Source organism: Osmerus eperlanus, chromosome 15 (assembly GCF_963692335.1).
Source record: "Osmerus eperlanus chromosome 15, fOsmEpe2.1, whole genome shotgun sequence".
Taxonomy (NCBI): domain Eukaryota; kingdom Metazoa; phylum Chordata; class Actinopteri; order Osmeriformes; family Osmeridae; genus Osmerus; species Osmerus eperlanus.
In genome coordinates this window covers 100047-118012 of record NC_085032.1, presented here as the reverse complement: position 1 = coordinate 118012, position 17966 = coordinate 100047, and the positions used below count along the sequence as shown (strand labels likewise).

The following is a 17966-nucleotide window of genomic DNA, read 5'->3' as shown; positions in this document are numbered from 1 at the left end:
TCGGGATAAATCCCCTTTCATCAAGTTACAAACACAAATATTCGTGTTTTTCATATAATGTTGTTAAGAAGAGCCAAGTTAGCTACTTTAAATGATGTTATTCATCTAGTCTAGGTAACTTCAGTCATTTGAGGAGTGATGCGATGGTTCTGATAGCCGCACGTGTTAGCGACGAGAAACGTAAAACTATACGATCACGACTCATTTTCTGTTCTATTGTAAATGTGTTTTTGCTCATTCTTGTTTGGAGCCATGCCGGATGTCCCGAATAGCCACCCGGTCATCTTACTGCAACACACGAATGTCTGACAGAAATAAAGTGTCCTTCAAATCAAGTTCTGTGAGATGCCAGTGAACCACACTAAGCAAAAAGAGCATTTCTCCCCGTCAGGGAATTGAACCCTGGTCTCCCGCGTGACAGGCGGGGATACTGACCACTATACTAACGAGGACAAGGTAGTCTGACTCGGAGCGCCGTGCTAGCTCACGAGGTTACACGCGGCAAAGAGGCCAAATCAACTGAAAGCAAGGCCAACGACGGTCCACGCAAGAGCAGGGCATTGGCCGGGAATCGAACCCCGGCCTCCCGCGTGACAGGCGAGAATTCTACCACTGAACCACCAACGCTTCCGTGACGAGCCAGACGTGACGTCACGTGACAGAACGCCGTCATGCCGTCACGCTAAGACGGGAGGCGAGGGGGTTAGAAAGGGTTACAAAAGGGTTACAAAAGCCAGAGAGATGCACAGTCTCTTTCGTGAGTCTTTCCGTCGGCCTCACGGTGGGGTTCCATGGTGTAACGGTCAGCACTCTGGACTCTGAATCCAGCAATCCGAGTTCAAATCTCGGTGGAACCTACAAGAGCTTTTTATCTGAGAACCCAAACCCGCCCTTGACAGCGGCTGCTTGGTTTCAACCTTCTTCTCAGGACACAGGGTTTGGGACCAATCATCGTCCTGTGAAGAACTGCTGGCAGATCCGGGCGTGGTTGAAGTCAGCCCCTGCTGGACAGATGGTTCCACGTGTCCCGCTTTTTTGTGCAAGTGTAACGCTGAAGAATACGCGTTGTTCAGTTATTGCTAAAGGGACATGTAAAACCATGCCCCCTAATAGTGTTACCATGGTGTTGGTGTGGGGACAGTGGGATGGGGGCTGCATTCGCCCATTCTTGTGTGGAGCGGTGCCGGGTGAACCCCCTTCTTGGGATGTTCGGGATAAATCCCCTTTCATCAAGTTACAAACACAAATATTCGTGTTTTTCATATAATGTTGTTAAGAAGAGCCAAGTTAGCTACTTTAAATGATGTTATTCATCTAGTCTAGGTAACTTCAGTCATTTGAGGAGTGATGCGATGGTTCTGATAGCCGCACGTGTTAGCGACGAGAAACGTAAAACTATACGATCACGACTCATTTTCTGTTCTATTGTAAATGTGTTTTTGCTCATTCTTGTTTGGAGCCATGCCGGATGTCCCGAACAGCCACCCGGTCATCTTACTGCAACACACGAATGTCTGACAGAAATAAAGTGTCCTTCAAATCAAGTTCTGTGAGATGCCAGTGAACCACACTAAGCAAAAAGAGCATTTCTCCCCGTCAGGGAATTGAACCCTGGTCTCCCGCGTGACAGGCGGGGATACTGACCACTATACTAACGAGGACACGGTAGTCTGACTCGGAGCGCCGTGCTAGCTCACGAGGTTACACGCGGCAAAGAGGCCAAATCAACTGAAAGCAAGGCCAACGACGGTCCACGCAAGAGCAGTGCATTGGCCGGGAATCGAACCCGGGCCTCCCGCGTGGCAGGCGAGAATTCTACCACTGAACCACCAACGCTTCCGTGACGAGCCAGACGTGACGTCACGTGCCAGAACGCCGTCACGCCGTCACGCTAAGACGGGAGGCGAGAGGGTTAGAAAGGGTTACAAAAGGGTTACAAAATCCAGAGAGATGCACAGTCTCTTTCGTGAGTCTTTCCGTCGGCCTCACGGTGGGGTTCCATGGTGTAACGGTCAGCACTCTGGACTCTGAATCCAGCAATCCGAGTTCAAATCTCGGTGGAACCTACAAGAGCTTTTTATCTGAGAACCCAAACCCGCCCTTGACAGCGGCTGCTTGGTTTCAACCTTCTTCTCAGGACACAGGGTTTGGGACCAATCATCGTCCTGTGAAGAACTGCTGGCAGATCCGGGCGTGGTTGAAGTCAGCCCCTGCTGGACAGATGGTTCCACGTGTCCCGCTTTTTTGTGCAAGTGTAACGCTGAAGAATACGCGTTGTTCAGTTATTGCTAAAGGGACATGTAAAACCATGCCCCCTAATAGTGTTACCATGGTGTTGGTGTGGGGACAGTGGGATGGGGGCTGCATTCGCCCATTCTTGTGTGGAGCGGTGCCGGGTGAACCCCCTTCTTGGGATGTTCGGGATAAATCCCCTTTCATCAAGTTACAAACACAAATATTCGTGTTTTTCATATAATGTTGTTAAGAAGAGCCAAGTTAGCTACTTTAAATGATGTTATTCATCTAGTCTAGGTAACTTCAGTCATTTGAGGAGTGATGCGATGGTTCTGATAGCCGCACGTGTTAGCGACGAGAAACGTAAAACTATACGATCACGACTCATTTTCTGTTCTATTGTAAATGTGTTTTTGCTCATTCTTGTTTGGAGCCATGCCGGATGTCCCGAACAGCCACCCGGTCATCTTACTGCAACACACGAATGTCTGACAGAAATAAAGTGTCCTTCAAATCAAGTTCTGTGAGATGCCAGTGAACCACACTAAGCAAAAAGAGCATTTCTCCCCGTCAGGGAATTGAACCCTGGTCTCCCGCGTGACAGGCGGGGATACTGACCACTATACTAACGAGGACACGGTAGTCTGACTCGGAGCGCCGTGCTAGCTCACGAGGTTACACGCGGCAAAGAGGCCAAATCAACTGAAAGCAAGGCCAACGACGGTCCACGCAAGAGCAGGGCATTGGCCGGGAATCGAACCCCGGCCTCCCGCGTGACAGGCGAGAATTCTACCACTGAACCACCAACGCTTCCGTGACGAGCCAGACGTGACGTCACGTGACAGAACGCCGTCATGCCGTCACGCTAAGACGGGAGGCGAGGGGGTTAGAAAGGGTTACAAAAGGGTTACAAAAGCCAGAGAGATGCACAGTCTCTTTCGTGAGTCTTTCCGTCGGCCTCACGGTGGGGTTCCATGGTGTAACGGTCAGCACTCTGGACTCTGAATCCAGCAATCCGAGTTCAAATCTCGGTGGAACCTACAAGAGCTTTTTATCTGAGAACCCAAACCCGCCCTTGACAGCGGCTGCTTGGTTTCAACCTTCTTCTCAGGACACAGGGTTTGGGACCAATCATCGTCCTGTGAAGAACTGCTGGCAGATCCGGGCGTGGTTGAAGTCAGCCCCTGCTGGACAGATGGTTCCACGTGTCCCGCTTTTTTGTGCAAGTGTAACGCTGAAGAATACGCGTTGTTCAGTTATTGCTAAAGGGACATGTAAAACCATGCCCCCTAATAGTGTTACCATGGTGTTGGTGTGGGGACAGTGGGATGGGGGCTGCATTCGCCCATTCTTGTGTGGAGCGGTGCCGGGTGAACCCCCTTCTTGGGATGTTCGGGATAAATCCCCTTTCATCAAGTTACAAACACAAATATTCGTGTTTTTCATATAATGTTGTTAAGAAGAGCCAAGTTAGCTACTTTAAATGATGTTATTCATCTAGTCTAGGTAACTTCAGTCATTTGAGGAGTGATGCGATGGTTCTGATAGCCGCACGTGTTAGCGACGAGAAACGTAAAACTATACGATCACGACTCATTTTCTGTTCTATTGTAAATGTGTTTTTGCTCATTCTTGTTTGGAGCCATGCCGGATGTCCCGAATAGCCACCCGGTCATCTTACTGCAACACACGAATGTCTGACAGAAATAAAGTGTCCTTCAAATCAAGTTCTGTGAGATGCCAGTGAACCACACTAAGCAAAAAGAGCATTTCTCCCCGTCAGGGAATTGAACCCTGGTCTCCCGCGTGACAGGCGGGGATACTGACCACTATACTAACGAGGACACGGTAGTCTGACTCGGAGCGCCGTGCTAGCTCACGAGGTTACACGCGGCAAAGAGGCCAAATCAACTGAAAGCAAGGCCAACGACGGTCCACGCAAGAGCAGGGCATTGGCCGGGAATCGAACCCCGGCCTCCCGCGTGACAGGCGAGAATTCTACCACTGAACCACCAACGCTTCCGTGACGAGCCAGACGTGACGTCACGTGACAGAACGCCGTCATGCCGTCACGCTAAGACGGGAGGCGAGGGGGTTAGAAAGGGTTACAAAAGGGTTACAAAAGCCAGAGAGATGCACAGTCTCTTTCGTGAGTCTTTCCGTCGGCCTCACGGTGGGGTTCCATGGTGTAACGGTCAGCACTCTGGACTCTGAATCCAGCAATCTGAAATCAAATCTCGGTGGAACCTACAAGAGCTTTTTATCTGAGAACCCAAACCCGCCCTTGACAGCGGCTGCTTGGTTTCAACCTTCTTCTCAGGACACAGGGTTTGGGACCAATAATCGTCCTGTGAAGAACTGCTGGCAGATCCGGGCGTGGTTGTAGTCAGCCCCTGCTGGACAGATGGTTCCACGTGTCCCGCTTTTTTGTGCAAGTGTAACGCTGAAGAATACGCGTTGTTCAGTTATTGCTAAAGGGACATGTAAAACCATGCCCCCTAATAGTGTTACCATGGTGTTGGTGTGGGGACAGTGGGATGGGGGCTGCATTCGCCCATTCTTGTGTGGAGCGGTGCCGGGTGAACCCCCTTCTTGGGATGTTCGGGATAAATCCCCTTTCATCAAGTTACAAACACAAATATTCGTGTTTTTCATATAATGTTGTTAAGAAGAGCCAAGTTAGCTACTTTAAATGATGTTATTCATCTAGTCTAGGTAACTTCAGTCATTTGAGGAGTGATGCGATGGTTCTGATAGCCGCACGTGTTAGCGACGAGAAACGTAAAACTATACGATCACGACTCATTTTCTGTTCTATTGTAAATGTGTTTTTGCTCATTCTTGTTTGGAGCCATGCCGGATGTCCCGAACAGCCACCCGGTCATCTTACTGCAACACACGAATGTCTGACAGAAATAAAGTGTCCTTCAAATCAAGTTCTGTGAGATGCCAGTGAACCACACTAAGCAAAAAGAGCATTTCTCCCCGTCAGGGAATTGAACCCTGGTCTCCCGCGTGACAGGCGGGGATACTGACCACTATACTAACGAGGACACGGTAGTCTGACTCGGAGCGCCGTGCTAGCTCACGAGGTTACACGCGGCAAAGAGGCCAAATCAACTGAAAGCAAGGCCAACGACAGTCCACGCAAGAGCAGTGCATTGGCCGGGAATCGAACCCCGGCCTCCCGCGTGGCAGGCGAGAAGTCTACCACTGAACCACCAACGCTTCCGTGACGAGCCAGACGTGACGTCACGTGCCAGAACGCCGTCACGCCGTCACGCTAAGACGGGAGGCGAGAGGGTTAGAAAGGGTTACAAAAGGGTTACAAAATCCAGAGAGATGCACAGTCTCTTTCGTGAGTCTTTCCGTCGGCCTCACGGTGGGGTTCCATGGTGTAACGGTCAGCACTCTGGACTCTGAATCCAGCAATCCGAGTTCAAATCTCGGTGGAACCTACAAGAGCTTTTTATCTGAGAACCCAAACCCGCCCTTGACAGCGGCTGCTTGGTTTCAACCTTCTTCTCAGGACACAGGGTTTGGGACCAATCATCGTCCTGTGAAGAACTGCTGGCAGATCCGGGCGTGGTTGAAGTCAGCCCCTGCTGGACAGATGGTTCCACGTGTCCCGCTTTTTTGTGCAAGTGTAACGCTGAAGAATACGCGTTGTTCAGTTATTGCTAAAGGGACATGTAAAACCATGCCCCCTAATAGTGTTACCATGGTGTTGGTGTGGGGACAGTGGGATGGGGGCTGCATTCGCCCATTCTTGTGTGGAGCGGTGCCGGGTGAACCCCCTTCTTGGGATGTTCGGGATAAATCCCCTTTCATCAAGTTACAAACACAAATATTCGTGTTTTTCATATAATGTTGTTAAGAAGAGCCAAGTTAGCTACTTTAAATGATGTTATTCATCTAGTCTAGGTAACTTCAGTCATTTGAGGAGTGATGCGATGGTTCTGATAGCCGCACGTGTTAGCGACGAGAAACGTAAAACTATACGATCACGACTCATTTTCTGTTCTATTGTAAATGTGTTTTTGCTCATTCTTGTTTGGAGCCATGCCGGATGTCCCGAATAGCCACCCGGTCATCTTACTGCAACACACGAATGTCTGACAGAAATAAAGTGTCCTTCAAATCAAGTTCTGTGAGATGCCAGTGAACCACACTAAGCAAAAAGAGCATTTCTCCCCGTCAGGGAATTGAACCCTGGTCTCCCGCGTGACAGGCGGGGATACTGACCACTATACTAACGAGGACACGGTAGTCTGACTCGGAGCGCCGTGCTAGCTCACGAGGTTACACGCGGCAAAGAGGCCAAATCAACTGAAAGCAAGGCCAACGACGGTCCACGCAAGAGCAGTGCATTGGCCGGGAATCGAACCCGGGCCTCCCGCGTGGCAGGCGAGAATTCTACCACTGAACCACCAACGCTTCCGTGACGAGCCAGACGTGACGTCACGTGCCAGAACGCCGTCACGCCGTCACGCTAAGACGGGAGGCGAGAGGGTTAGAAAGGGTTACAAAAGGGTTACAAAATCCAGAGAGATGCACAGTCTCTTTCGTGAGTCTTTCCGTCGGCCTCACGGTGGGGTTCCATGGTGTAACGGTCAGCACTCTGGACTCTGAATCCAGCCATCCGAGTTCAAATCTCGGTGGAACCTACAAGAGCTTTTTATCTGAGAACCCAAACCCGCCCTTGACAGCGGCTGCTTGGTTTCAACCTTCTTCTCAGGACACAGGGTTTGGGACCAATCATCGTCCTGTGAAGAACTGCTGGCAGATCCGGGCGTGGTTGAAGTCAGCCCCTGCTGGACAGATGGTTCCACGTGTCCCGCTTTTTTGTGCAAGTGTAACGCTGAAGAATACGCGTTGTTCAGTTATTGCTAAAGGGACATGTAAAACCATGCCCCCTAATAGTGTTACCATGGTGTTGGTGTGGGGACAGTGGGATGGGGGCTGCATTCGCCCATTCTTGTGTGGAGCGGTGCCGGGTGAACCCCCTTCTTGGGATGTTCGGGATAAATCCCCTTTCATCAAGTTACAAACACAAATATTCGTGTTTTTCATATAATGTTGTTAAGAAGAGCCAAGTTAGCTACTTTAAATGATGTTATTCATCTAGTCTAGGTAACTTCAGTCATTTGAGGAGTGATGCGATGGTTCTGATAGCCGCACGTGTTAGCGACGAGAAACGTAAAACTATACGATCACGACTCATTTTCTGTTCTATTGTAAATGTGTTTTTGCTCATTCTTGTTTGGAGCCATGCCGGATGTCCCGAATAGCCACCTTACTGCAACACACGAATGTCTGACAGAAATAAAGTGTCCTTCAAATCAAGTTCTGTGAGATGCCAGTGAACCACACTAAGCAAAAAGAGCATTTCTCCCCGTCAGGGAATTGAACCCTGGTCTCCCGCGTGACAGGCGGGGATACTGACCACTATACTAACGAGGACACGGTAGTCTGACTCGGAGCGCCGTGCTAGCTCACGAGGTTACACGCGGCAAAGAGGCCAAATCAACTGAAAGCAAGGCCAACGACGGTCCACGCAAGAGCAGGGCATTGGCCGGGAATCGAACCCCGGCCTCCCGCGTGACAGGCGAGAATTCTACCACTGAACCACCAACGCTTCCGTGACAAGCCAGACGTGACGTCACGTGACAGAACGCCGTCATGCCGTCACGCTAAGACGGGAGGCGAGGGGGTTAGAAAGGGTTACAAAAGGGTTACAAAAGCCAGAGAGATGCACAGTCTCTTTCGTGAGTCTTTCCGTCGGCCTCACGGTGGGGTTCCATGGTGTAACGGTCAGCACTCTGGACTCTGAATCCAGCAATCCGAGTTCAAATCTCGGTGGAACCTACAAGAGCTTTTTATCTGAGAACCCAAACCCGCCCTTGACAGCGGCTGCTTGGTTTCAACCTTCTTCTCAGGACACAGGGTTTGGGACCAATCATCGTCCTGTGAAGAACTGCTGGCAGATCCGGGCGTGGTTGAAGTCAGCCCCTGCTGGACAGATGGTTCCACGTGTCCCGCTTTTTTGTGCAAGTGTAACGCTGAAGAATACGCGTTGTTCAGTTATTGCTAAAGGGACATGTAAAACCATGCCCCCTAATAGTGTTACCATGGTGTTGGTGTGGGGACAGTGGGATGGGGGCTGCATTCGCCCATTCTTGTGTGGAGCGGTGCGGGGTGAACCCCCTTCTTGGGATGTTCGGGATAAATCCCCTTTCATCAAGTTACAAACACAAATATTCGTGTTTTTCATATAATGTTGTTAAGAAGAGCCAAGTTAGCTACTTTAAATGATGTTATTCATCTAGTCTAGGTAACTTCAGTCATTTGAGGAGTGATGCGATGGTTCTGATAGCCGCACGTGTTAGCGACGAGAAACGTAAAACTATACGATCACGACTCATTTTCTGTTCTATTGTAAATGTGTTTTTGCTCATTCTTGTTTGGAGCCATGCCGGATGTCCCGAATAGCCACCCGGTCATCTTACTGCAACACACGAATGTCTGACAGAAATAAAGTGTCCTTCAAATCAAGTTCTGTGAGATGCCAGTGAACCACACTAAGCAAAAAGAGCATTTCTCCCCGTCAGGGAATTGAACCCTGGTCTCCCGCGTGACAGGCGGGGATACTGACCACTATACTAACGAGGACACGGTAGTCTGACTCGGAGCGCCGTGCTAGCTCACGAGGTTACACGCGGCAAAGAGGCCAAATCAACTGAAAGCAAGGCCAACGACGGTCCACGCAAGAGCAGTGCATTGGCCGGGAATCGAACCCGGGCCTCCCGCGTGGCAGGCGAGAATTCTACCACTGAACCACCAACGCTTCCGTGACGAGCCAGACGTGACGTCACGTGCCAGAACGCCGTCACGCCGTCACGCTAAGACGGGAGGCGAGAGGGTTAGAAAGGGTTACAAAAGGGTTACAAAATCCAGAGAGATGCACAGTCTCTTTCGTGAGTCTTTCCGTCGGCCTCACGGTGGGGTTCCATGGTGTAACGGTCAGCACTCTGGACTCTGAATCCAGCCATCCGAGTTCAAATCTCGGTGGAACCTACAAGAGCTTTTTATCTGAGAACCCAAACCCGCCCTTGACAGCGGCTGCTTGGTTTCAACCTTCTTCTCAGGACACAGGGTTTGGGACCAATCATCGTCCTGTGAAGAACTGCTGGCAGATCCGGGCGTGGTTGAAGTCAGCCCCTGCTGGACAGATGGTTCCACGTGTCCCGCTTTTTTGTGCAAGTGTAACGCTGAAGAATACGCGTTGTTCAGTTATTGCTAAAGGGACATGTAAAACCATGCCCCCTAATAGTGTTACCATGGTGTTGGTGTGGGGACAGTGGGATGGGGGCTGCATTCGCCCATTCTTGTGTGGAGCGGTGCCGGGTGAACCCCCTTCTTGGGATGTTCGGGATAAATCCCCTTTCATCAAGTTACAAACACAAATATTCGTGTTTTTCATATAATGTTGTTAAGAAGAGCCAAGTTAGCTACTTTAAATGATGTTATTCATCTAGTCTAGGTAACTTCAGTCATTTGAGGAGTGATGCGATGGTTCTGATAGCCGCACGTGTTAGCGACGAGAAACGTAAAACTATACGATCACGACTCATTTTCTGTTCTATTGTAAATGTGTTTTTGCTCATTCTTGTTTGGAGCCATGCCGGATGTCCCGAATAGCCACCCGGTCATCTTACTGCAACACACGAATGTCTGACAGAAATAGTGTCCTTCAAATCAAGTTCTGTGAGATGCCAGTGAACCACACTAAGCAAAAAGAGCATTTCTCCCCGTCAGGGAATTGAACCCTGGTCTCCCGCGTGACAGGCGGGGATACTGACCACTATACTAACGAGGACACGGTAGTCTGACTCGGAGCGCCGTGCTAGCTCACGAGGTTACACGCGGCAAAGAGGCCAAATCAACTGAAAGCAAGGCCAACGACGGTCCACGCAAGAGCAGGGCATTGGCCGGGAATCGAACCCCGGCCTCCCGCGTGACAGGCGAGAATTCTACCACTGAACCACCAACGCTTCCGTGACGAGCCAGACGTGACGTCACGTGACAGAACGCCGTCATGCCGTCACGCTAAGACGGGAGGCGAGGGGGTTAGAAAGGGTTACAAAAGGGTTACAAAAGCCAGAGAGATGCACAGTCTCTTTCGTGAGTCTTTCCGTCGGCCTCACGGTGGGGTTCCATGGTGTAACGGTCAGCACTCTGGACTCTGAATCCAGCAATCCGAGTTCAAATCTCGGTGGAACCTACAAGAGCTTTTTATCTGAGAACCCAAACCCGCCCTTGACAGCGGCTGCTTGGTTTCAACCTTCTTCTCAGGACACAGGGTTTGGGACCAATCATCGTCCTGTGAAGAACTGCTGGCAGATCCGGGCGTGGTTGAAGTCAGCCCCTGCTGGACAGATGGTTCCACGTGTCCCGCTTTTTTGTGCAAGTGTAACGCTGAAGAATACGCGTTGTTCAGTTATTGCTAAAGGGACATGTAAAACCATGCCCCCTAATAGTGTTACCATGGTGTTGGTGTGGGGACAGTGGGATGGGGGCTGCATTCGCCCATTCTTGTGTGGAGCGGTGCGGGGTGAACCCCCTTCTTGGGATGTTCGGGATAAATCCCCTTTCATCAAGTTACAAACACAAATATTCGTGTTTTTCATATAATGTTGTTAAGAAGAGCCAAGTTAGCTACTTTAAATGATGTTATTCATCTAGTCTAGGTAACTTCAGTCATTTGAGGAGTGATGCGATGGTTCTGATAGCCGCACGTGTTAGCGACGAGAATCGTAAAACTATACGATCACGACTCATTTTCTGTTCTATTGTAAATGTGTTTTTGCTCATTCTTGTTTGGAGCCATGCCGGATGTCCCGAATAGCCACCCGGTCATCTTACTGCAACACACGAATGTCTGACAGAAATAAAGTGTCCTTCAAATCAAGTTCTGTGAGATGCCAGTGAACCACACTAAGCAAAAAGAGCATTTCTCCCCGTCAGGGAATTGAACCCTGGTCTCCCGCGTGACAGGCGGGGATACTGACCACTATACTAACGAGGACATGGTAGTCTGCCTCGGAGCGCCGTGCTAGCTCACGAGGTTACACGCGGCAAAGAGGCCAAATCAACTGAAAGCAAGGCCAACGACGGTCCACGCAAGAGCAGGGCATTGGCCGGGAATCGAACCCCGGCCTCCCGCGTGACAGGCGAGAATTCTACCACTGAACCACCAACACTTCCGTGACGAATTAGACGTGACGTCACGTGACAGAACGCCGTCATGCCGTCACGCTAAGACGGGAGGCGAGGGGGTTAGAAAGGGTTACAAAAGGGTTACAAAAGCCAGAGAGATGCACAGTCTCTTTCGTGAGTCTTTCCGTCGGCCTCACGGTGGGGTTCCATGGTGTAACGGTCAGCACTCTGGACTCTGAATCCAGCAATCCGAGTTCAAATCTCGGTGGAACCTACAAGAGCTTTTTATCTGAGAACCCAAACTCGCCCTTGACAGCGGCTGCTTGGTTTCAACCTTCTTCTCAGGACACAGGGTTTGGGACCAATCATCGTCCTGTGAAGAACTGCTGGCAGATCCGGGCGTGGTTGAAGTCAGCCCCTGCTGGACAGATGGTTCCACGTGTCCCGCTTTTTTGTGCAAGTGTAACGCTGAAGAATACGCGTTGTTCAGTTATTGCTAGAGGGACATGTAAAACCATGCCCCCTAATAGTGTTACCATGGTGTTGGTGTGGGGACAGTGGGATGGGGGCTGCATTCGCCCATTCTTGTGTGGAGCGGTGCGGGGTGAACCCCCTTCTTGGGATGTTCGGGATAAATCCCCTTTCATCAAGTTACAAACACAAATATTCGTGTTTTTCATATAATGTTGTTAAGAAGAGCCAAGTTAGCTACTTTAAATGATGTTATTCATCTAGTCTAGGTAACTTCAGTCATTTGAGGAGTGATGCGATGGTTCTGATAGCCGCACGTGTTAGCGACGAGAAACGTAAAACTATACGATCACGACTCATTTTCTGTTCTATTGTAAATGTGTTTTTGCTCATTCTTGTTTGGAGCCATGCCGGATGTCCCGAATAGCCACCCGGTCATCTAACTGCAACACACGAATGTCTGACAGAAATAAAGTGTCCTTCAAATCAAGTTCTGTGAGATGCCAGTGAACCACACTAAGCAAAAAGAGCATTTCTCCCCATCAGGGAATTGAACCCTGGTCTCCCGCGTGACAGGCGGGGATACTGACCACTATACTAACGAGGACACGGTAGTCTGACTCGGAGCGCCGTGCTAGCTCACGAGGTTACACGCGGCAAAGAGGCCAAATCAACTGAAAGCAAGGCCAACGACGGTCCACGCAAGAGCAGGGCATTGGCCGGGAATCGAACCCCGGCCTCCCGCGTGACAGGCGAGAATTCTACCACTGAACCACCAACGCTTCCGTGACGAGCCAGACGTGACGTCACGTGACAGAACGCCGTCATGCCGTCACGCTAAGACGGGAGGCGAGGGGGTTAGAAAGGGTTACAAAAGGGTTACAAAAGCCAGAGAGATGCACAGTCTCTTTCGTGAGTCTTTCCGTCGGCCTCACGGTGGGGTTCCATGGTGTAACGGTCAGCACTCTGGACTCTGAATCCAGCAATCCGAGTTCAAATCTCGGTGGAACCTACAAGAGCTTTTTATCTGAGAACCCAAACCCGCCCTTGACAGCGGCTGCTTGGTTTCAACCTTCTTCTCAGGACACAGGGTTTGGGACCAATCATCGTCCTGTGAAGAACTGCTGGCAGATCCGGGCGTGGTTGAAGTCAGCCCCTGCTGGACAGATGGTTCCACGTGTCCCGCTTTTTTGTGCAAGTGTAACGCTGAAGAATACGCGTTGTTCAGTTATTGCTAAAGGGACATGTAAAACCATGCCCCCTAATAGTGTTACCATGGTGTTGGTGTGGAGACAGTGGGATGGGGGCTGCATTCGCCCATTCTTGTGTGGAGCGGTGCGGGGTGAACCCCCTTCTTGGGATGTTCGGGATAAATCCCCTTTCATCAAGTTACAAACACAAATATTCGTGTTTTTCATATAATGTTGTTAAGAAGAGCCAAGTTAGCTACTTTAAATGATGTTATTCATCTAGTCTAGGTAACTTCAGTCATTTGAGGAGTGATGCGATGGTTCTGATAGCCGCACGTGTTAGCGACGAGAAACGTAAAACTATACGATCACGACTCATTTTCTGTTCTATTGTAAATGTGTTTTTGCTCATTCTTGTTTGGAGCCATGCCGGATGTCCCGAACAGCCACCCGGTCATCTTACTGCAACACACGAATGTCTGACAGAAATAAAGTGTCCTTCAAATCAAGTTCTGTGAGATGCCAGTGAACCACACTAAGCAAAAAGAGCATTTCTCCCCGTCAGGGAATTGAACCCTGGTCTCCCGCGTGACAGGCGGGGATACTGACCACTATACTAACGAGGACACGGTAGTCTGACTCGGAGCGCCGTGCTAGCTCACGAGGTTACACGCGGCAAAGAGGCCAAATCAACTGAAAGCAAGGCCAACGACGGTCCACGCAAGAGCAGGGCATTGGCCGGGAATCGAACCCCGGCCTCCCGCGTGACAGGCGAGAATTCTACCACTGAACCACCAACGCTTCCGTGACGAGCCAGACGTGACGTCACGTGACAGAACGCCGTCATGCCGTCACGCTAAGACGGGAGGCGAGGGGGTTAGAAAGGGTTACAAAAGGGTTACAAAAGCCAGAGAGATGCACAGTCTCTATCGTGAGTCTTTCCGTCTGCCTCACGGTGGGGTTCCATGGTGTAACGGTCAGCACTCTGGACTCTGAATCCAGCAATCCGAGTTCAAATCTCGGTGGAACCTACAAGAGCTTTTTATCTGAGAACCCAAACCCGCCCTTGACAGCGGCTGCTTGGTTTCAACCTTCTTCTCAGGACACAGGGTTTGGGACCAATCATCGTCCTGTGAAGAACTGCTGGCAGATCCGGGCGTGGTTGAAGTCAGCCCCTGCTGGACAGATGGTTCCACGTGTCCCGCTTTTTTGTGCAAGTGTAACGCTGAAGAATACGCGTTGTTCAGTTATTGCTAAAGGGACATGTAAAACCATGCCCCCTAATAGTGTTACCATGGTGTTGGTGTGGGGACAGTGGGATGGGGGCTGCATTCGCCCATTCTTGTGTGGAGCGGTGCCGGGTGAACCCCCTTCTTGGGATGTTCGGGATAAATCCCCTTTCATCAAGTTACAAACACAAATATTCGTGTTTTTCATATAATGTTGTTAAGAAGAGCCAAGTTAGCTACTTTAAATGATGTTATTCATCTAGTCTAGGTAACTTCAGTCATTTGAGGAGTGATGCGATGGTTCTGATAGCCGCACGTGTTAGCGACGAGAAACGTAAAACTATACGATCACGACTCATTTTCTGTTCTATTGTAAATGTGTTTTTGCTCATTCTTGTTTGGAGCCATGCCGGATGTCCCGAATAGCCACCCGGTCATCTTACTGCAACACACGAATGTCTGACAGAAATAAAGTGTCCTTCAAATCAAGTTCTGTGAGATGCCAGTGAACCACACTAAGCAAAAAGAGCATTTCTCCCCGTCAGGTCTCCCGCGTGACAGGCGGGGATACTGACCACTATACTAAAGAGGACACGGTAGTCTGACTCGGAGCGCCGTGCTAGCTCACGAGGTTACACGCGGCAAAGAGGCCAAATCAACTGAAAGCAAGGCCAACGACGGTCCACGCAAGAGCAGGGCATTGGCCGGGAATCGAACCCCGGCCTCCCGCGTGACAGGCGAGAATTCTACCACTGAACCACCAACGCTTCCGTGACTAGCCAGACGTGACGTCACGTGACAGAACGCCGTCATGCCGTCACGCTAAGACGGGAGGCGAGGGGGTTAGAAAGGGTTACAAAAGGGTTACAAAAGCCAGAGAGATGCACAGTCTCTTTCGTGAGTCTTTCCGTCGGCCTCACGGTGGGGTTCCATGGTGTAACGGTCAGCACTCTGGACTCTGAATCCAGCAATCCGAGTTCAAATCTCGGTGGAACCTACAAGAGCTTTTTATCTGAGAACCCAAACCCGCCCTTGACAGCGGCTGCTTGGTTTCAACCTTCTTCTCAGGACACAGGGTTTGGGACCAATCATCGTCCTGTGAAGAACTGCTGGCAGATCCGGGCGTGGTTGAAGTCAGCCCCTGCTGGACAGATGGTTCCACGTGTCCCGCTTTTTTGTGCAAGTGTAACGCTGAAGAATACGCGTTGTTCAGTTATTGCTAAAGGGACATGTAAAACCATGCCCCCTAATAGTGTTACCATGGTGTTGGTGTGGGGACAGTGGGATGGGGGCTGCATTCGCCCATTCTTGTGTGGAGCGGTGCGGGGTGAACCCCCTTCTTGGGATGTTCGGGATAAATCCCCTTTCATCAAGTTACAAACACAAATATTCGTGTTTTTCATATAATGTTGTTAAGAAGAGCCAAGTTAGCTACTTTAAATGATGTTATTCATCTAGTCTAGGTAACTTCAGTCATTTGAGGAGTGATGCGATGGTTCTGATAGCCGCACGTGTTAGCGACGAGAAACGTAAAACTATACGATCACGACTCATTTTCTGTTCTATTGTAAATGTGTTTTTGCTCATTCTTGTTTGGAGCCATGCCGGATGTCCCGAATAGCCACCCGGTCATCTTACTGCAACACACGAATGTCTGACAGAAATAAAGTGTCCTTCAAATCAAGTTCTGTGAGATGCCAGTGAACCACACTAAGCAAAAAGAGCATTTCTCCCCGTCAGGTCTCCCGCGTGACAGGCGGGGATACTGACCACTATACTAAAGAGGACACGGTAGTCTGACTCGGAGCGCCGTGCTAGCTCACGAGGTTACACGCGGCAAAGAGGCCAAATCAACTGAAAGCAAGGCCAACGACGGTCCACGCAAGAGCAGGGCATTGGCCGGGAATCGAACCCCGGCCTCCCGCGTGACAGGCGAGAATTCTACCACTTAACCACCAACGCTTCCGTGACTAGCCAGACGTGACGTCACGTGACAGAACGCCGTCATGCCGTCACGCTAAGACGGGAGGCGAGGGGGTTAGAAAGGGTTACAAAAGGGTTACAAAAGCCAGAGAGATGCACAGTCTCTTTCGTGAGTCTTTCCGTCGGCCTCACGGTGGGGTTCCATGGTGTAACGGTCAGCACTCTGGACTCTGAATCCAGCAATCCGAGTTCAAATCTCGGTGGAACCTACAAGAGCTTTTTATCTGAGAACCCAAACCCGCCCTTGACAGCGGCTGCTTGGTTTCAACCTTCTTCTCAGGACACAGGGTTTGGGACCAATCATCGTCCTGTGAAGAACTGCTGGCAGATCCGGGCGTGGTTGAAGTCAGCCCCTGCTGGACAGATGGTTCCACGTGTCCCGCTTTTTTTGTGCAAGTGTAACGCTGAAGAATACGCGTTGTTCAGTTATTGCTAAAGGGACATGTAAAACCATGCCCCCTAATAGTGTTACCATGGTGTTGGTGTGGGGACAGTGGGATGGGGGATGCATTCGCCCATTCTTGTGTGGAGCGGTGCGGGGTGAACCCCCTTCTTGGGATGTTCGGGATAAATCCCCTTTCATCAAGTTACAAACACAAATATTTGTGTTTTTCATATAATGTTGTTAAGAAGAGCCAAGTTAGCTACTTTAAATGATGTTATTCATCTAGTCTAGGTAACTTCAGTCATTTGAGGAGTGATGCGATGGTTCTGATAGCCGCACGTGTTAGCGACGAGAAACGTAAAACTATACGATCACGACTCATTTTCTGTTCTATTGTAAATGTGTTTTTGCTCATTCTTGTTTGGAGCCATGCCGGATGTCCCGAATAGCCACCCGGTCATCTTACTGCAACACACGAATGTCTGACAGAAATAAAGTGTCCTTCAAATCAAGTTCTGTGAGATGCCAGTGAACCACACTAAGCAAAAAGAGCATTTCTCCCCGTCAGGGAATTGAACCCTGGTCTCCCGCGTGACAGGCGGGGATACTGACCACTATACTAACGAGGACAAGGTAGTCTGACTCGGAGCGCCGTGCTAGCTCACGAGGTTACACGCGGCAAAGAGGCCAAATCAACTGAAAGCAAGGCCAACGACGGTCCACGCAAGAGCAGGGCATTGGCCGGGAATCGAACCCCGGCCTCCCGCGTGACAGGCGAGAATTCTACCACTGAACCACCAACGCTTCCGTGACGAGCCAGACGTGACGTCACGTGACAGAACGCCGTCATGCCGTCACGCTAAGACGGGAGGCGAGGGGGTTAGAAAGGGTTACAAAAGGGTTACAAAAGCCAGAGAGATGCACAGTCTCTTTCGTGAGTCTTTCCGTCGGCCTCACGGTGGGGTTCCATGGTGTAACGGTCAGCACTCTGGACTCTGAATCCAGCAATCCGAGTTCAAATCTCGGTGGAACCTACAAGAGCTTTTTAACTGAGAACCCAAACCCGCCCTTGACAGCGGCTGCTTGGTTTCAACCTTCTTCTCAGGACACAGGGTTTGGGATCAATCATCGTCCTGTGAAGAACTGCTGGCAGATCCGGGCGTGGTTGAAGTCAGCCCCTGCTGGACAGATGGTTCCACGTGTCCCGCTTTTTTTGTGCAAGTGTAACGCTGAAGAATACGCGTTGTTCAGTTA

At 50.3% G+C, this 17966-nt stretch overlaps 39 non-coding genes across 39 annotated transcripts; 14 read left to right on the top strand and 25 right to left on the bottom strand.

Annotated features, from left to right (window-relative positions):
* Positions 1-380: 380 nt before the first annotated feature.
* Positions 381-452, bottom strand: trnad-guc (transfer RNA aspartic acid (anticodon GUC)). Its single transcript has one exon. It is a non-coding gene; the product is annotated as a tRNA-Asp (tRNA).
* A 104-nt stretch (positions 453-556) lies between these two features.
* On the bottom strand, positions 557-627 carry trnad-guc (transfer RNA aspartic acid (anticodon GUC)). Its single transcript has one exon. It is a non-coding gene; the product is annotated as a tRNA-Asp (tRNA).
* A 158-nt stretch (positions 628-785) lies between these two features.
* On the top strand, positions 786-857 carry trnaq-cug (transfer RNA glutamine (anticodon CUG)). Its single transcript has one exon. It is a non-coding gene; the product is annotated as a tRNA-Gln (tRNA).
* Positions 858-1589: 732 nt separating this feature from the next.
* On the bottom strand, positions 1590-1661 carry trnad-guc (transfer RNA aspartic acid (anticodon GUC)). Its single transcript has one exon. It is a non-coding gene; the product is annotated as a tRNA-Asp (tRNA).
* Positions 1662-1765: 104 nt separating this feature from the next.
* trnag-gcc (transfer RNA glycine (anticodon GCC)) lies at positions 1766-1836 on the bottom strand. The gene has a single exon. It is a non-coding gene; the product is annotated as a tRNA-Gly (tRNA).
* Positions 1837-1994: 158 nt separating this feature from the next.
* trnaq-cug (transfer RNA glutamine (anticodon CUG)) lies at positions 1995-2066 on the top strand. Its single transcript has one exon. It is a non-coding gene; the product is annotated as a tRNA-Gln (tRNA).
* A 732-nt stretch (positions 2067-2798) lies between these two features.
* Positions 2799-2870, bottom strand: trnad-guc (transfer RNA aspartic acid (anticodon GUC)). Its single transcript has one exon. It is a non-coding gene; the product is annotated as a tRNA-Asp (tRNA).
* A 104-nt stretch (positions 2871-2974) lies between these two features.
* Positions 2975-3045, bottom strand: trnad-guc (transfer RNA aspartic acid (anticodon GUC)). The gene has a single exon. It is a non-coding gene; the product is annotated as a tRNA-Asp (tRNA).
* A 158-nt stretch (positions 3046-3203) lies between these two features.
* Positions 3204-3275, top strand: trnaq-cug (transfer RNA glutamine (anticodon CUG)). The gene has a single exon. It is a non-coding gene; the product is annotated as a tRNA-Gln (tRNA).
* A 732-nt stretch (positions 3276-4007) lies between these two features.
* On the bottom strand, positions 4008-4079 carry trnad-guc (transfer RNA aspartic acid (anticodon GUC)). The gene has a single exon. It is a non-coding gene; the product is annotated as a tRNA-Asp (tRNA).
* A 104-nt stretch (positions 4080-4183) lies between these two features.
* On the bottom strand, positions 4184-4254 carry trnad-guc (transfer RNA aspartic acid (anticodon GUC)). The gene has a single exon. It is a non-coding gene; the product is annotated as a tRNA-Asp (tRNA).
* A 962-nt stretch (positions 4255-5216) lies between these two features.
* On the bottom strand, positions 5217-5288 carry trnad-guc (transfer RNA aspartic acid (anticodon GUC)). Its single transcript has one exon. It is a non-coding gene; the product is annotated as a tRNA-Asp (tRNA).
* Positions 5289-5392: 104 nt separating this feature from the next.
* trnag-gcc (transfer RNA glycine (anticodon GCC)) lies at positions 5393-5463 on the bottom strand. Its single transcript has one exon. It is a non-coding gene; the product is annotated as a tRNA-Gly (tRNA).
* A 158-nt stretch (positions 5464-5621) lies between these two features.
* On the top strand, positions 5622-5693 carry trnaq-cug (transfer RNA glutamine (anticodon CUG)). The gene has a single exon. It is a non-coding gene; the product is annotated as a tRNA-Gln (tRNA).
* A 732-nt stretch (positions 5694-6425) lies between these two features.
* trnad-guc (transfer RNA aspartic acid (anticodon GUC)) lies at positions 6426-6497 on the bottom strand. Its single transcript has one exon. It is a non-coding gene; the product is annotated as a tRNA-Asp (tRNA).
* A 104-nt stretch (positions 6498-6601) lies between these two features.
* trnag-gcc (transfer RNA glycine (anticodon GCC)) lies at positions 6602-6672 on the bottom strand. The gene has a single exon. It is a non-coding gene; the product is annotated as a tRNA-Gly (tRNA).
* Positions 6673-6830: 158 nt separating this feature from the next.
* Positions 6831-6902, top strand: trnaq-cug (transfer RNA glutamine (anticodon CUG)). The gene has a single exon. It is a non-coding gene; the product is annotated as a tRNA-Gln (tRNA).
* Positions 6903-7626: 724 nt separating this feature from the next.
* Positions 7627-7698, bottom strand: trnad-guc (transfer RNA aspartic acid (anticodon GUC)). Its single transcript has one exon. It is a non-coding gene; the product is annotated as a tRNA-Asp (tRNA).
* A 104-nt stretch (positions 7699-7802) lies between these two features.
* trnad-guc (transfer RNA aspartic acid (anticodon GUC)) lies at positions 7803-7873 on the bottom strand. The gene has a single exon. It is a non-coding gene; the product is annotated as a tRNA-Asp (tRNA).
* A 158-nt stretch (positions 7874-8031) lies between these two features.
* Positions 8032-8103, top strand: trnaq-cug (transfer RNA glutamine (anticodon CUG)). The gene has a single exon. It is a non-coding gene; the product is annotated as a tRNA-Gln (tRNA).
* Positions 8104-8835: 732 nt separating this feature from the next.
* trnad-guc (transfer RNA aspartic acid (anticodon GUC)) lies at positions 8836-8907 on the bottom strand. Its single transcript has one exon. It is a non-coding gene; the product is annotated as a tRNA-Asp (tRNA).
* A 104-nt stretch (positions 8908-9011) lies between these two features.
* trnag-gcc (transfer RNA glycine (anticodon GCC)) lies at positions 9012-9082 on the bottom strand. The gene has a single exon. It is a non-coding gene; the product is annotated as a tRNA-Gly (tRNA).
* A 158-nt stretch (positions 9083-9240) lies between these two features.
* trnaq-cug (transfer RNA glutamine (anticodon CUG)) lies at positions 9241-9312 on the top strand. Its single transcript has one exon. It is a non-coding gene; the product is annotated as a tRNA-Gln (tRNA).
* A 730-nt stretch (positions 9313-10042) lies between these two features.
* Positions 10043-10114, bottom strand: trnad-guc (transfer RNA aspartic acid (anticodon GUC)). Its single transcript has one exon. It is a non-coding gene; the product is annotated as a tRNA-Asp (tRNA).
* Positions 10115-10218: 104 nt separating this feature from the next.
* Positions 10219-10289, bottom strand: trnad-guc (transfer RNA aspartic acid (anticodon GUC)). The gene has a single exon. It is a non-coding gene; the product is annotated as a tRNA-Asp (tRNA).
* Positions 10290-10447: 158 nt separating this feature from the next.
* On the top strand, positions 10448-10519 carry trnaq-cug (transfer RNA glutamine (anticodon CUG)). Its single transcript has one exon. It is a non-coding gene; the product is annotated as a tRNA-Gln (tRNA).
* Positions 10520-11251: 732 nt separating this feature from the next.
* On the bottom strand, positions 11252-11323 carry trnad-guc (transfer RNA aspartic acid (anticodon GUC)). The gene has a single exon. It is a non-coding gene; the product is annotated as a tRNA-Asp (tRNA).
* Positions 11324-11656: 333 nt separating this feature from the next.
* trnaq-cug (transfer RNA glutamine (anticodon CUG)) lies at positions 11657-11728 on the top strand. Its single transcript has one exon. It is a non-coding gene; the product is annotated as a tRNA-Gln (tRNA).
* A 908-nt stretch (positions 11729-12636) lies between these two features.
* Positions 12637-12707, bottom strand: trnad-guc (transfer RNA aspartic acid (anticodon GUC)). The gene has a single exon. It is a non-coding gene; the product is annotated as a tRNA-Asp (tRNA).
* Positions 12708-12865: 158 nt separating this feature from the next.
* trnaq-cug (transfer RNA glutamine (anticodon CUG)) lies at positions 12866-12937 on the top strand. The gene has a single exon. It is a non-coding gene; the product is annotated as a tRNA-Gln (tRNA).
* Positions 12938-13669: 732 nt separating this feature from the next.
* On the bottom strand, positions 13670-13741 carry trnad-guc (transfer RNA aspartic acid (anticodon GUC)). Its single transcript has one exon. It is a non-coding gene; the product is annotated as a tRNA-Asp (tRNA).
* Positions 13742-13845: 104 nt separating this feature from the next.
* On the bottom strand, positions 13846-13916 carry trnad-guc (transfer RNA aspartic acid (anticodon GUC)). Its single transcript has one exon. It is a non-coding gene; the product is annotated as a tRNA-Asp (tRNA).
* Positions 13917-14074: 158 nt separating this feature from the next.
* Positions 14075-14146, top strand: trnaq-cug (transfer RNA glutamine (anticodon CUG)). Its single transcript has one exon. It is a non-coding gene; the product is annotated as a tRNA-Gln (tRNA).
* Positions 14147-15040: 894 nt separating this feature from the next.
* On the bottom strand, positions 15041-15111 carry trnad-guc (transfer RNA aspartic acid (anticodon GUC)). The gene has a single exon. It is a non-coding gene; the product is annotated as a tRNA-Asp (tRNA).
* A 158-nt stretch (positions 15112-15269) lies between these two features.
* Positions 15270-15341, top strand: trnaq-cug (transfer RNA glutamine (anticodon CUG)). Its single transcript has one exon. It is a non-coding gene; the product is annotated as a tRNA-Gln (tRNA).
* A 1123-nt stretch (positions 15342-16464) lies between these two features.
* trnaq-cug (transfer RNA glutamine (anticodon CUG)) lies at positions 16465-16536 on the top strand. The gene has a single exon. It is a non-coding gene; the product is annotated as a tRNA-Gln (tRNA).
* A 733-nt stretch (positions 16537-17269) lies between these two features.
* On the bottom strand, positions 17270-17341 carry trnad-guc (transfer RNA aspartic acid (anticodon GUC)). The gene has a single exon. It is a non-coding gene; the product is annotated as a tRNA-Asp (tRNA).
* A 104-nt stretch (positions 17342-17445) lies between these two features.
* trnad-guc (transfer RNA aspartic acid (anticodon GUC)) lies at positions 17446-17516 on the bottom strand. Its single transcript has one exon. It is a non-coding gene; the product is annotated as a tRNA-Asp (tRNA).
* Positions 17517-17674: 158 nt separating this feature from the next.
* trnaq-cug (transfer RNA glutamine (anticodon CUG)) lies at positions 17675-17746 on the top strand. The gene has a single exon. It is a non-coding gene; the product is annotated as a tRNA-Gln (tRNA).
* Positions 17747-17966: the final 220 nt, after the last annotated feature.